Raw genomic sequence first — 14,629 nt, forward strand, 5'->3', positions numbered from 1 at the left:
AACACGCACGCACACAAGCACGCACGCACACAAGCACGCACACAAGCACGCCCGCCCGCACAAACACGCACACACGCACGCACGCAAACACGCACGCACGCACGCAAACACGCACGCACACAAACACGCACGCACGCACACAAACACGCACGCACGCACACAAACACGCACGCACGCACACAAACACGCACGCACGCACACAAACACGCACGCACACAAACACGCACGCACACAAACACGCACGCACACTAACACGCACGCACACAAACACGCACGCACACAAACACGCACGCACACAAACACGCACGCACACAAACACGCACGCACACAAACACGCACACACACACAAGCACGCACGCACACAAACACGCACGCACACAAACACGCACGCACACAAACACGCACGCACACAAACACGCACGCACACAAACACGCACGCACACAAGCACGCACACACACAAGCACGCACACACACACAAGCACGCACACAAGCACGCGCACGCACACACGCACGCGCACGCACACACGCACACACACACAAGCACGCGCACGCACACAAGCACGCGCACGCACACAAGCACGCGCACGCACACACGCACGCGCACGCACACACGCACGCGCACGCACACACGCACACACACACAAGCACACAAGCACGCACACACGCACACACGCACACAAGCACGCACACAAGCACGCACACACACACACACACACACACACACACACACACACGCACGCACGCAAGCACGCACGCACACACACAAGCACACATGCACACACACAAGCACACATGCACACACACAAACACGCACACAAACACACACACGCACACAAACACGCAAACACGCACGCACGCACACAAGCACGCACACAAGCACGCACGCACACAAGCACGCACACAAGCACGCACGCACACAAACACGCACGCACGCACACAAACACGCACGCACGCACACAAACACGCACGCACGCACACAAACACGCACGCACGCACACAAACACGCACGCACACAAACACGCACGCACACACACAAACACGCACGCACACACACAAACACGCACACACACGCATACACAAACACGCACACACAAACACGCACGCACGCACGCACGCACACAAACACGCCGCACGCACACAAACACGCCGCACGCACACACACACGCACAGACACGCAAGCAAGCAAACAAACACAACAAACACGCAAACAAACACGCAAACAAACACGCAAACAAACACGCAAACAAACACACAAACAAACACGCAAACAAACACACAAACAAACACACAAACAAACAAGCACACAAATGCACACGCACGCACGCACACACAAACGCATACACACCTATATGCATACACACACATACACAATATACTAAGAAGAAAAATAAAAACATGGAATCAGTACTTTGGTATGATGTGCAAGAATCACAATATTGAATGAAAAATATATTACAATATTAGTAATTATTGTTATAATTGATACTATAAATTGCACTGCTTGGAGTTTAAAAACATTGTTAACTTTGGAGGTTGGAAATGGGTAGTTTGGATATGATATATTGAAGAAACTTAAACTTGAAAGTACTTTTGTTGTTTTCTATATTTGTGGGTATATTATATGCATTGGCTGCTATGGGGGAAAGTGTCTCAACGCTTTTTATTGTTTCATGTGGGGTTTATTGGTTTATTTTGTTATTCCTCCTCAAACTGACGTGCAGTTTCTGATGTTCTGGTGTAAGGCATAGTGGCTGGCCAGAGAGCTCTCTTCTCTAACCAACACTGGAATCTACAGTATATCTTCAAAACAAAACATTTTGCAAAAAAAAAGATTAGAAAAATGTCACTATTGAAGATTATGATTGAGAGGTTGTCCACTATGACCTCGTGTGTGTTAGTTTATTTTTGTCCCCTAGACCTCCCCCCCCCCACCCCCCCCAACAAAGAAACCCCCAGTTTAGGAATCTGAAAATGAGGCTGAATCAGCTTTTTCCTATGAGAGGGCTTTTTACTTAATTCAGCTAAAATGCTATTCCTCTCTTGCCTAACTTTTATAAGTAAGTATGGTAGAAGTGGGATATCCCTTTCACTTTTGGGACGTATCATATAGAAGGAGTGTGAGCCGGGACCAAAGGAGTCTGTCCAGGGTACACCGATGTGCCCCATACCCCGAAAAACAAGAACAAAGTGAAACAATCATGCCCTGTCCTCTCAGGTGATGTGAGGTGAGACAAGGTTCACTGCTTTTTCCTAGTACGTTTCAGCCCATGGTTGAGATGAGTTGAGCCCGGGTCATTCATTGACTTTAGGATTCAGAACATTTAAATATTTATTATGTCTATGAGTTTCCCTTGAATGTGCTGCACTTAAATTACTGAGATGTCTAATGCCTTTTGGGACTCGAGTGAACCCGAGGAAAAAAGACAAATAGGATCAGTGCAGCAGTGAAGCAGTCCTCTGGGTCCAAATTAGCATTTCCTTTGTCAGTCAAATTTCACTGGTAAATTGAATTTATTAACTGGAGAGAGAGCTGGGCTTTGTCACGGGGAAATGCTGGCAACAGTGGAGATTTATAAAGTGCAATTATTATGACTGTATTAACGTTTCTCTGAGCTTACACCAAAAAATGTAAACTACAGTTGTGAATACATTCCCAATGTTCCCCGATCCCCATCCTTTTCTGTTTTCAGGTGTAAAATAAATCTCATTTGAGAATATATTCAGAAGCCAAATCTTGGCTGTGAGAATTGTCATTATTTTTCTATTGTCCTAAAAAAAAGAGAGAAAATGATCTCAAGTCAAATATCCACATGATTCTGGAGATGCTCGTGTTTCTGGCGAGTCATGGTGTGGCTATATCTAATGTTTGTGTGTGTGAAATGTGTGTTAAAAAGGCTTCATACATGCGTTTGAGGTCATTACAGAAGCCAAACTAACCTTTGCATAAGGAATTGCTCTTTTAAATTTGCCACGTGTTCAAATGGCCTAGTATGAGTTGCGTCCATTGTTCACATACACTGAAAAATAACAATTATCGACCTACAGTCTTTGTATCTTTGAATTTGAAGATATTCCAACACTGTATCCCTAGATTTACTAGAGCCATAAAAAGGAGACCACTAACAGCACCTCAACGCATCAGCAAACGTAATTTACGTTTTCCCCTCAACCCGCTTTTTAATAAGAATCATGAGTCTTAATGAATATGCTAATGTTTGTGGAAGTCCTTGGAAGGCTGACGAACCAAAAGCTCTTAGACCAAAGAGTACCTGGACTTGCACTAGTAGTTTAAGTAAGCCTCCTTAAAGGCCCAATGCAGCAGTTTTTATCTCAATATCAAATCATTTCGGGGTAACAATTTAATTACCTTACTGTGATTGATTGTTTTCAATTAAAATGGTCAAAAAGAAACAAACATTTCTCGAGCAGGAAGAACTGAACTGAAAGTTTTCAGTTTGAGCTGAAAATTAGCTGTTATTGGCAGAGCGGTTTAGAACGCTCTCTTATTGGTGTATTAACTAATTTACCACATGGTGATGTCCCCATGGATGGCCAAAACTCCATCCCACCAATCAGCTCTTAAACTAAAAGGCCATTTATAATTTTCACAATTTCACAGTATTATTCCAACATCATAGTTTGGAAATGTATATAAAACACAGGCAAATCATGTTTTTGACTGCACTGGGCCTTTAACATTCCATAGTAAAATATTTTAATGTTGTTTCAACAGCTTAGTACCCCCGCCACAGTTCTGTTTCTGGCATCGTTTTATTCAGTCTTGTCGAAATATTTTGACAGATTTACAGAAGATGCATCAGATCCCAAATCCCCTTCCCTTTGGCTTCTGCACCCATGCATTAAACCATGTCACATGATGTTGGAGGAGGACTAGTGAGACTTGTGTGGAGCAGTTGGTGTCAGCATTTTCCACAAGGAAACGTTAGTGGTGATGGGCCTCTCATCTAATGAGAGTATTGGATAACGCCTGGGTGACGAACTGTGGGAGTGGGATGAATTTGCCCACAGGATTGTAATGCACTATATCCTGTTTTTCAGAGAGCAAGGGGATTTTCTTGAGGGACAGAAGAATCGATTAAACCCTTTAACTATATTGTATTATATCCCTTATCCCATCAGGTATTTCTTCTCATGTTTTTATTTTTTTTGAAAATGACAAAATACCATCAAATCTACATTTTTCTCCTTATTAGAAAATTGAAAGGATATTTTAGAAATAAACATCTGAAGTGTGAGCTCATGCCCTCTGCCCTTCGACTTCACTGTGGCAGACACTCAAGCTGACCACATGAGCCCCTGGGGACTTGGCATGCTGACGGATTGTCTTTCTTCTTTTGGTCGTATCTGTCAGATCGTTGTCACCACAAACGGAACGTCTCAGAGCACCCTTCCAGCCGGGTATCTCTTCGTGCAGGGCATGTCATCTTCTGTCTGTCCCTTTTGGGAGGTTATTGTTGTGCGTTGAAACGCAGATTGTCAATGTGCTTTTGAAACAGTGGACGTGCAGGACTTTACTCCTCAGCTCTCTTCCTCTCTCCTGACTCCACACAGACTTAAATTGAGGCTTATATTATATTATAGCCAAATTCAAAGCTCTGCACTCCACAATGGGCACTATCCTCTCAAACTAGTCCTGTAGACGGTTGATTTATTATGTAATGTCCATTTGCAACACTGCTTTTCAGAGTTGTACTAGTCATTATCTGAGGATAGAGAATAATACTGTGTTTGAGTTAAACTATTCCATAAAGAAAGTGTCATCGTTCCATTCATCTATAAAAACCGGGACCATTGACCCTTGGTCAATAAAGGCGATTGTTTTAGATTGTTAGCATTCAGTAATACTATTACAATGTATCTCTCGTGCTTCATTGGGTGGGATAGGAGGCTTTATTTTGTGGTCACACACAGCCTCCAAACCGTCTGTCCCTCTGTCCCAGACTCTGGATAAAGGGGGGTTACTGTTGATGTAATATACCTTACCCTCTGTCTACTTGGGACAATGGATGCTCAGCCTATATTAGGATAATGGAATTACATTTTCAATAAGACTTGTGGGCGTCCATCCATGGGTCCATCCGTGCAGGGCCTCTCTCAGCTGCAGAGGCAAAGTGCCATATGGCATGTCATTATGGAAGCCCTCCCTCCCTCCCTCGCCCTCATCCAGGGCCAACAGAGTTCACCAGTGCTTAAACAAACCCAATGTTAGGAGGACTGAAGGGATGGGGCAGTATAAGGGGGGTGGGAGTCACTGAAACACAGCCAATGCAGCGTCGTCTCAGAGGGCCTTCCTCTTCCACAACACCCTGGGCTCCGAGGCAGCGAAGGCTCTTTTGAAAGATGGCCTACTGTTTTTGATGATTGGGGGAGGATTTGTTTTATGTTGGATTATGCATGGATGTGGCTGTATGTGCCCAGGTCCTAGCTGGCTGAGGGGCCCTGCCTGCTCTCTGTGACAGATCTCACAAACAGAGAGAGATGGAGAGGCAGTGGGGGTCAGAGCAAGCCCCTGAAGCATTTAGTAATCAGGATAATTGCCACGTTGCGGCTGCTGCTGGTTTCAGCCTCACAGCCGGTGACTGTTCTCCCATATTCACATAGGCTATGTTTTGAGAAACAGTAGTGTGTGCCTCTGGGAGTGTTATGATGCACACTGGTTACTCACATCAAACCCTTCTGCCAATCTATCAAGATCTCTGGCCAGGATTCCAACAAATCACACTGTCTTTTCACTGGTAAATTTCACTGGTAAATGCTGCAGATGTCGGCTGAAGCATAAAATTACCTTTATTAGTCAAGTGCAGTGGGATGTCGGTGCAGTTTGTTTGTATCCCGGCCTAGCACAGTCTTCAGTGAGGGGTATTGAAAGGTTTCCATTTGTATGAAGCACAAATGGTATGTTCTTGTTTATCACCTGCCAGTTGTTCCTGGAAGGGCAGAGGTCAGTGGATATATAACAACCGCCTACTCTTTTACTACAGAGAGAATGACCTCCACGACCTTTTTGCTATCTAACTGTGGCCAATGGATATGGAGAAAAGTTAATCTCACAGAATGTCTATTGATGCATTCCCCCAGTGCTCTGCATCTCAGGCATCTGAAGGGCACCATGACAGAGGGAAGATACTAAGTGTGAGGCCAATGGGGGAGAGGTAAAGAGGGATTGCCTGTGATAGACAGGCTGTTAAGATCTCTCAGTAAACCCCCCCAGCCCCCGCCCCCTGGCTTCGGGTCCATGGCGTCTTTTCACCTTGTGTACATGCCTGTGGCCATAGAACTACTGCAGATATGAACAGGGGATAGGGGCAGATCAATGAAGGTCAACACTCCACTCCTTACCAGAGGGCTAGCTGAGACATATCCCCTGGCTGCACCATTGGGCCCCTGTGGTGCCCTATCTCAGGGACCTTTCCTCCACCTCTCCGCTACCAACTGGAACATCAGATCAACAAAGTCCTCTCCGCTTGGCTCTGTTTAAAGCAAAGCATCGTTTCTATTGATAATTCAGTTTTTCTTGAAGAGGCTTGTTTAGGTGACATAAGAGCCTTACACAAGTTGCACAATATCTATATTGGGGATTGAATCGCCCACAGATGTGGAGCAGAGTGCTTACAGTTATCCCTCATGGGCACTGGTGATACAGTTGACAGATTGACATGTGAATATTACGTTTGAATGTACAGTACTGTTGTTTCTAGCATTCTCTCTCTTTATATCATCAAAAAGCAATAAAAGCATTGGAAAATAAACCTATAGTACAGATCCAAGATCAGATCAATAGAATCAGAGGCACAGCTTAGAAGCCCTTCTCTGCCAACGGAGTGCAGCTGTGCACGATTTTCAGGCACCTACGAAGTAGAACTTTCTTCAATGTTACAACTGTATGTAACAACAAATTAATTCTAGAAGGGCCCCCAAATCTCTCATCTATTTCATGGGGTGGCTATATTGCTGTATCCAATCTAAAAAGTCTGAGGAATTTTTGTTTGTTTGTTCTAATTGTATCTATTCATTGTTCGTGTGGCACTTTGTGTGGTTCCTGTAGACAAACAGGACAGATTCTACAATGATCTCCAATGCTGCCAAAGTCTGAGGGTGCCACAACCTTGAGAAAATCATATCCAGTGCATTCGGAAAATATTCAGTCCACTTGCTCACTAACAGGGATGTAAACCAATTTGTGCAGAAAATTTAAATAAGCGTTTTGCTCATGAAACATGGGACCAACACTTTACATTTGCTTTTATATTTTTGCTCAGTGTATTTGAATCTTGGATTTCGAATAAAAGGTTCTGAATTCTAAAAAGAAAAAAGCTGTAAAATCCTTTAGCCTTGGAATGTTCAACTTTTGAATGTGCCTACAGCAAAGCATCCCTGTGATTGCTTAGCCCCCTCTATCCCAGCCCACATTTACAATCTCCCCATATTCGCCCCTACAGCACCCCTCCCCACCCCACCTCTATCTTATCCAATCTGCTGAGACTGCCGCTGTGTGCCCCCTCATTCACAATTCCACCCCTCAACCCCCCCTCATCCAGCCCAGGTACCATAGTGGATAATTCTAATATTACTGTTCCCTGCTTTTTTGTCAATCTCAGGACTGAAATTTCTTTATTTTGATGTGGATGGTTAATTTATTCTGTCCTCTGTTATGTAATATTGTTTGACATTAAGTAAATAAAATGGATGATGGCTTCTATGTCCACGGCTTTGGTTGTTTTTCCTCTCACAGTGGGTAGAATGTTATGATAATATGATTTCACTGCAATGTAGGCCTACTCACTTGAATATATAAAATAGACACATGCTCTCTCTCTCTCTCTGTCCCTCTGTTTCCCTCTGTCTCCCTCCACCTCTTGTGTAAAGGTCACTCCCATCAGATCCTTCTCAAGGGTGGGCAACATACGGATCCGTCCCGCAAGCCAATTCAATCTGGCCCGCAAATTGCTTTTGATGAACAAATTATTCTGGCAAGAAATCCACGCAGAAATGTTGGCCCTCAAGACAAAATTCTTGCCCACCCCTGCCCTAACTGATTATGGTAACCAAGGTAAGTCCATTAGTGGTGGGAGGCTGAAACTCCATGAACCACACCATGATCGCACACCATGATCACATATCGTCTGCTGCCCTCTGCAATCCACTGTGGCTTTTTCACCTGATAGTCTGCAACTACACCTGAGGCAGGCACGATTTGGGTGACTTTGGTACTATCTACTGCTTCTCTCTCTCTCATCTATAGTTTGTTTGACCATTACTGTTGCATAATTAACCTCGGTGCCCCACGTTAGGAGAAAAGCAGTGGTGTAAAGTACTTAAGTAAAAATGCTTTAAAGTACTACTTAAGTCATCCAAAAGTACTCGTTAAATTTTGAATGTTTGTCAGGATAGGAAAATGATTCCAATTCACTCACTTATCAAGACAACATCCCTGGTCATCCCTACTGCCTCTGATCTGGCGGATTCACTAAACACACATGCTTTGTTTGTAAATGATGTCTGAGCGTTGGAGTGTGCCCCTGGCTATCCAAGAAAGAAATACAAATAAAATGGTGCCGTCTGGTTTGCTTAAAACCTTTCATTGCTACCCATCCCGGATCCGGGTTTTCTGTCATTAAAAACCCTGACTAGCATAGCCTAGCCTAGCGCCAGAGGGTAATCATAAAATATAATTTCATGAAATCACAAGTGGAGTATTGCAAAACACAGCTTAGCCTTTCCTTAATCCATCTGTCGTCTCAGATTTTGAAATGATGCTTTACAGCGAAAGCAATACATGCATTTGTGTAAATGTATCGATCGCTCGACAAAACAATAAGAACAGCTAGCGTCAGGTAACTCGGTAACAACATCCAGCAAAGCAATCAAATGGATCGTTTACCTTAGTTGATTTTCGGTTGGTTTCACTCACGAGACTCCCAGTTAGACAGCAAATGTTCCTTTTGTTCCATAAAGATATGTTTCACATCCAAATAACTCCGTTTGTTTGTTGCGTCATGACCCAGAAATTCACAGGAAAAAGCGTTCGCGACAACGGCGAAAAAAATTCCAAATGATATCCATAATGTCCACATAAACATGCCAACCGTTGTTTCTGATCCAACTTCATTGTGTTTTTCACAAATCTATTCGATAATAAATCAACCGGCACAGTTGGCTTCTCACTAAGGCGAGAGAAACAATGGCTACCTTTTCAGATTTACGCATGATTCACCCGGAGAGCCCCCACCTGTCCACTTGCTCAATTTGCTCTTACAAGCTCATCCTTCAAAATAAAGGCCTGAAACTACGTTTAAAAGCTGTTGACACCTTAGGGAAGACATAGAAAAAGAGGTCTTATTGATGAGACTTCACATATGCAATAGGAAGGCTTTCGAACACAGAGCTCTCAAAATTAGTGCCACTTCCTGCTTGAAATTTTCTCAGGTTTTCACCTGCAATAAAAGTTCTGTTTAACTCACAGACAAAATTCTTACAGTTTTGGAAACTTCAGAGTGTTTTCTATCCTAATCTGACTATTATATGCATATTCTAGTTTCGGGGGATGAGAAATAGGCAGTTTAAAATGGGTACGCATATTTTTCCATATGTTTCAATTGCGCCCCCTATCAAGAAGAAGTTATAAGGAATTAAAAATTATTTATACTTTTACTTTTGTACTTAGGTATATTTGAGCAATTACATTTAGTTTTGATACTTAAGTATGTTTAAAACCAAATACTTTTAGGCTTTTACTCAAGTAGTATTTCACTGGGTGACTTTCACTTCAGTCATTTTCTATGAATGTATCTTTACTTTTACTCAAGTATGACAATTGGGTACTTTTTCCACCGCTGGAGAAAAGTCCTGCGGTGGTTTGAGGGGAAAAGGGGGAAGCAAGAAAGTATGAGTTGTATGTAGTAGTGTGGTGTTCACAAAGGGAGGACAAAAAATTAAGTGGGGAGGGGTACCTTTTTGATTGTGTAATGGGATAGCATTCCTTCCTAGATGGAGATTTAAAGGGAGGGGGAACCATATGACCTGGGAACGTCTAAAGATGGGCTTAGATAAAGAGAGGGCGAGATAAAACAAGCTTTGGATTAAACTCTTTTTACACTCAGGTGTCCTATAGCAGCTGATTATACAGTGCATGATGGGGGAGAGAGGGGGTAGCAGAGGTTTCTCCAAACGAGGAATAACCCTGATTAGTTAGAGGTCAACTGAAAGCCATTGACCTCTCTCTCCCCTCACCTCCTCTCGCAGTCGCTTGCTCTCGCTCATACTATAAAGTAGCTTCCAGTAGACAAAGTGAAATGTTTGTGTATTCACTCTTGTACTTGTTCCTAGGCTTTGAGTTGGACAGAATTCTACACGTGTGTTTATTACCTCTGGCTGTCAGGTGATAACTTGATCCAACATGTGACCATGTTATAAGTTCCCTTTCTTCTTCATTTGTTGGTGTATGTGTATGTGTATGTGTATGTGAGAGCGTGTACAACAGTAGGCCTATAGGGTATGAGAGCGTTAGCGCATTTGGAAACACATCTACACCACAAAGTAGGGCCAGGATTCAATTCAAGATGTGTTATAGAGCAGCGCATTATACAGTAATATATACAGTAATTATACAGTAATATACAGTCATACTGTACAGTGCCTTCGGAAAGTATTCAGACCCCTTGACTTTTTCCACATTTTCTTACGTTACAGCCTTATTCTAAAATGGATTAAATAAAACATTTTCCTCAGCAATCTACCAACAATACCCCATAATGAAAAAGCAAAAACAGGTTATTAGAAAAAACAGAAATACCTTATTTACAGAAATACCTTATTAAGTATTCAGACCCTTTCAGACGAAGTTGAGCTCAGGTGCATCCTGTTTCCATTGATCATCCTTGAGATGTTTCTACAACTCCATTGGAGTCCACCTGTGGTAAATTGAATTGTTTGGACATGATTTGGAAAGGCACACACCCATTTATATATAAAGTCCCACAGTTGACAGTGCATGTCAGAGCAAAAACCAAGCCATGAGGTCAAAGGAATTATCCGTAGAGCTCAGAGACAGGATTGTGTCGAGGCACAGATCCAGGGAAGGGTACAAACACATTTCTGAAACATTGAAGGTCCCCACGAACACAGTGGCCTCCATCATTCTTAAATGGAAGAAGTTTGGAACCACCAAGACTCTTCCTAGGGCTGGCCGCCCGGCCAAACTGAGAAATCAGGGGAGAAGGGCCTTGGTCAGGGAGGTGACCAAGAATCTGATGGTCACCCACAGAGCTCTAGAGTTCCTCTGTGGAGATGGGAGAACCTTCCAGAAGGACAACCATCTCTCCACCTATCAGGCCTTTATGGTGGAGTGGCCAGACGGAAGTCGCTCTTCATTAAAAGGCATATGACAGCCCACTTGGAGTTTGCCAAAAGGCACCTAAAGACTCTCAGACCATGAGGAACAAGATTCTCTGGTCTGATGAAACCAAGATTGAACTATTTGGCCTGAATGCCAAGCGTCATCTAGAGGAAATCTGGCCCCATCCCTATAGTGCAGCATGGTGGTGGCAGCATCATGCTGTGGGGATGTTTTTCAGCAGTAGGGACTGGGAGACTAGTCAGGATCAAGGGAAAGATGAACGGAGCAAAGTACACAGAGATCCTTGATAAAAACCTGCTCCAGGTTCACCTTCCAACAGGACAACGACCCTAAGCACACAGCCAAGACAACGCAGGAGTGGCTTCGGGACAAGTCTCTGAATGTCCTTGAGTGGCCCAGCCAGAGCACGGACTTGAACCCGATCGAACATCTCTAGAGAGACCTGAAAATAGTTGCGCATCAATGCTCTCCATTGAACCTGACAGAGCTTGAGAGGATCTGTATAGAAGAATGGGAGAAACTCCCCAAATACAGGTGTGTCAAGCTTGTAGCGTCATACCCAAGAAGACTCGATGCTGTAATCGTTGCCAAAGGTGCTTCAACAAAGTACTGAGTAAAGGGTCTGAATACTTATGTATTTTTTTTATAAATTAGCAAAAACAAAAAATGTTTTTGCCATTATGGGGTGTTGTATGTAGATTGATAACTGTAATCTAACAAAAAGTGGAAAAAGTTAAGGGGTCTGAATACTTTCCGAAGGCACCGGGTTTGGCCGGGGTAGGCCGCCATTGTAAATCAGAATATGTTCTTAACTGACTTGCCTAGTTAAATAAAGGTTCAATTCAAAAACTTTTTTTTTTATATATATTTTTTTAAATATGCCATTTAGCAGATGCTTTCATTCGAAGCGATTTACAGTCATGTGTGTATTCATTTTGAGTACAGGTAGTCCTGGGAATTAAACCCACTATCTTGGCGTTGTAAGCGACATTCTCTACCAGCTGAGCTACCAACTCAGCTATAATTTACGCTTGAGCCGACATGTGTAGCGTTTACCGTGAATGAGATATCAGCAAATGTTGAGGAAAATGCCTTTAAGGCTCATTGTCTGGCTGTCCAGTGCACTGCTATTTAAATGCACCTTGGATTGAATCCTGGCTTCAAACTACAAGCACCCCAGTTAAATGTTTAATGACACTGGCACCTCCAACTCTGAAAGTTGAGCTGTCGTTGTTTTTCTCCCTTCCATCCTCCCCACCACCACTCCATTCCACTCCACCCACCTAAACCCTGTGATAAGCTCCCAGGCTGATGAGGCAGGCACAGGCAGCCGTCTCCAGCAGAGCATGTGGAGCTGGGAGACTCACTGCACACTGATTTCATGCACGCTCACTCATACAGAAAAGAGGGTATCTGTGGAGAAGAAATGCTTCTCTTATTAGCAAAACTCATCCACCTGCACGCTATATTGAGTCCCTGGCAATTTCACAAGAAATCAAGAGGACAAACGCCCATAGCATGAGCCAATGGGCTGCTGTAGCTCTGCTGTCACTGTACCATCAACCTGCCATTTTGACACTCTGAATCATCCCAAGTTTGCTCCTTCTCAGATTCTAGACGAAAGGTCATCTCACCAGCCACATTCCCCCATGATACCTGGGGCCAGTGGTGGAAAAAGTACCCAATTGTCATACTTGAGTACAAGTAAAGATACCTTAATAGAAAATGACTCAAGTAAAAGTGAAAGTCACTCAGTAAAATACTACTTGAGTAAAAGTCTAAAAGTATTTGGTTTTAAATATACTTAAGTATCAAAAGTAAAAGTAATAATCATTTGTATTGTATTAAGCAAACCAGACTGCATAATTATATATTTTTTTATGATGTATAGCCAGGGGCATGCTCCAACACTCCAACAATTTACAAACAAAGCATGTGTTTAGTAAGTCTGCCAGATCAGAGGCTGTAGGGATGACCAGGGATGTTCTCTTGATAAGTGTGTGAATTAGGCAAATTTCCTGTCCTGCTAAGCATTCAAAATGTAATGAGTTTTTTGGGGTGTCAGGAATGTAGTGAAGTAAAAGTCACAGTTGTAAAAAATATAAATAGTAAAGTACAGTACGGACACCCCAAAAAATACTTAGGTAGTACTTTCAAGTATTTTTACTGAAGTACTTTACACCACTGCCTGGGGCCCTATTTATTAGGCACTAAACGGAAGAAAATCGACTGAAACAGGGAGGGCCTATCTGAACTTGTCCAATAACAAACGCTCAGTTTGTTTTCCGTTGCAAATCTTTTGCCACAGTGAGCCCTAATGAATCTGGCGCACAATTGGCCCAGCGTCGTTCCGGTTAGAGTTTGGCCGGTGTAGGCAGTCATTGTAAATAAGAACTGGCTTGGCTAGTTAAATAAAGGTTTAAAAAAAATACAGCCTTGGTCCTTGTTCCTAACTCTCCCAGTGGATAGATTCATTTAGAAATGTCTGACATGGGCGACGTATTTCACAGGTGCATATGAAAAGCTTTTCAGGGAATTACTTCAAAGGAAAGACTAATTACCTTTGGAAAAATAATTTGTCTAAGGGACAATGAGTGATCCTGAAATAAACATGTCAGCATGGCTCTAAACTGATCTGCTTTCCGGACTCTACCATCTCTCTATCTACCTTTAAAGACAGATGCTCCGGTACTTTGGCGACTAGCAAGTATTTTTTAAACCTCCCACTTTGGGCTGGATGTGTCAATGTGTAGTTCATATATGCATAATCTATGAGCAGAATAACTGTCTTACCTCAATTAGCCACTAAAATCCCTAGTTTGAAAGCGACTGTGGTCTGGAAGCTGTCCCGCACAATTTTCCATACATTTACCTCGCCATGAGCCAGGCCCCTAGCAATTCGAGTTCCAGCCAATGAGTTTCAGCCCTTTGCCATTTAAGTGACAGCTAGAAAGATGCACAGCGAGAGAGAGAGCAATGACGTGGTGCACATATCTACACATTTGTGACGTAGTACGCAATTTCCGGGGACTACTTTTGGCTCGTGGGCGCTATTTTCAGAACCGCTGGCTACCTAGTATACAAAAGTACCAGAGAATATCTTGGTGTGCGCACATTACTGTATTTATATGTGGGATATTGTTTTTCAGCAGGAAAAGTTCCAAAATAGCTGGGCTGTGTCTTTAAATGGCTGTGAGGAATGTGGTAAATATCAAGTTAGCCATGGTTCATTTCATTGATGAAAGAATTAC

This window comes from Salvelinus namaycush, chromosome 1, assembly GCF_016432855.1.
Source record: "Salvelinus namaycush isolate Seneca chromosome 1, SaNama_1.0, whole genome shotgun sequence".
Taxonomy (NCBI): Eukaryota; Metazoa; Chordata; class Actinopteri; order Salmoniformes; family Salmonidae; genus Salvelinus; species Salvelinus namaycush.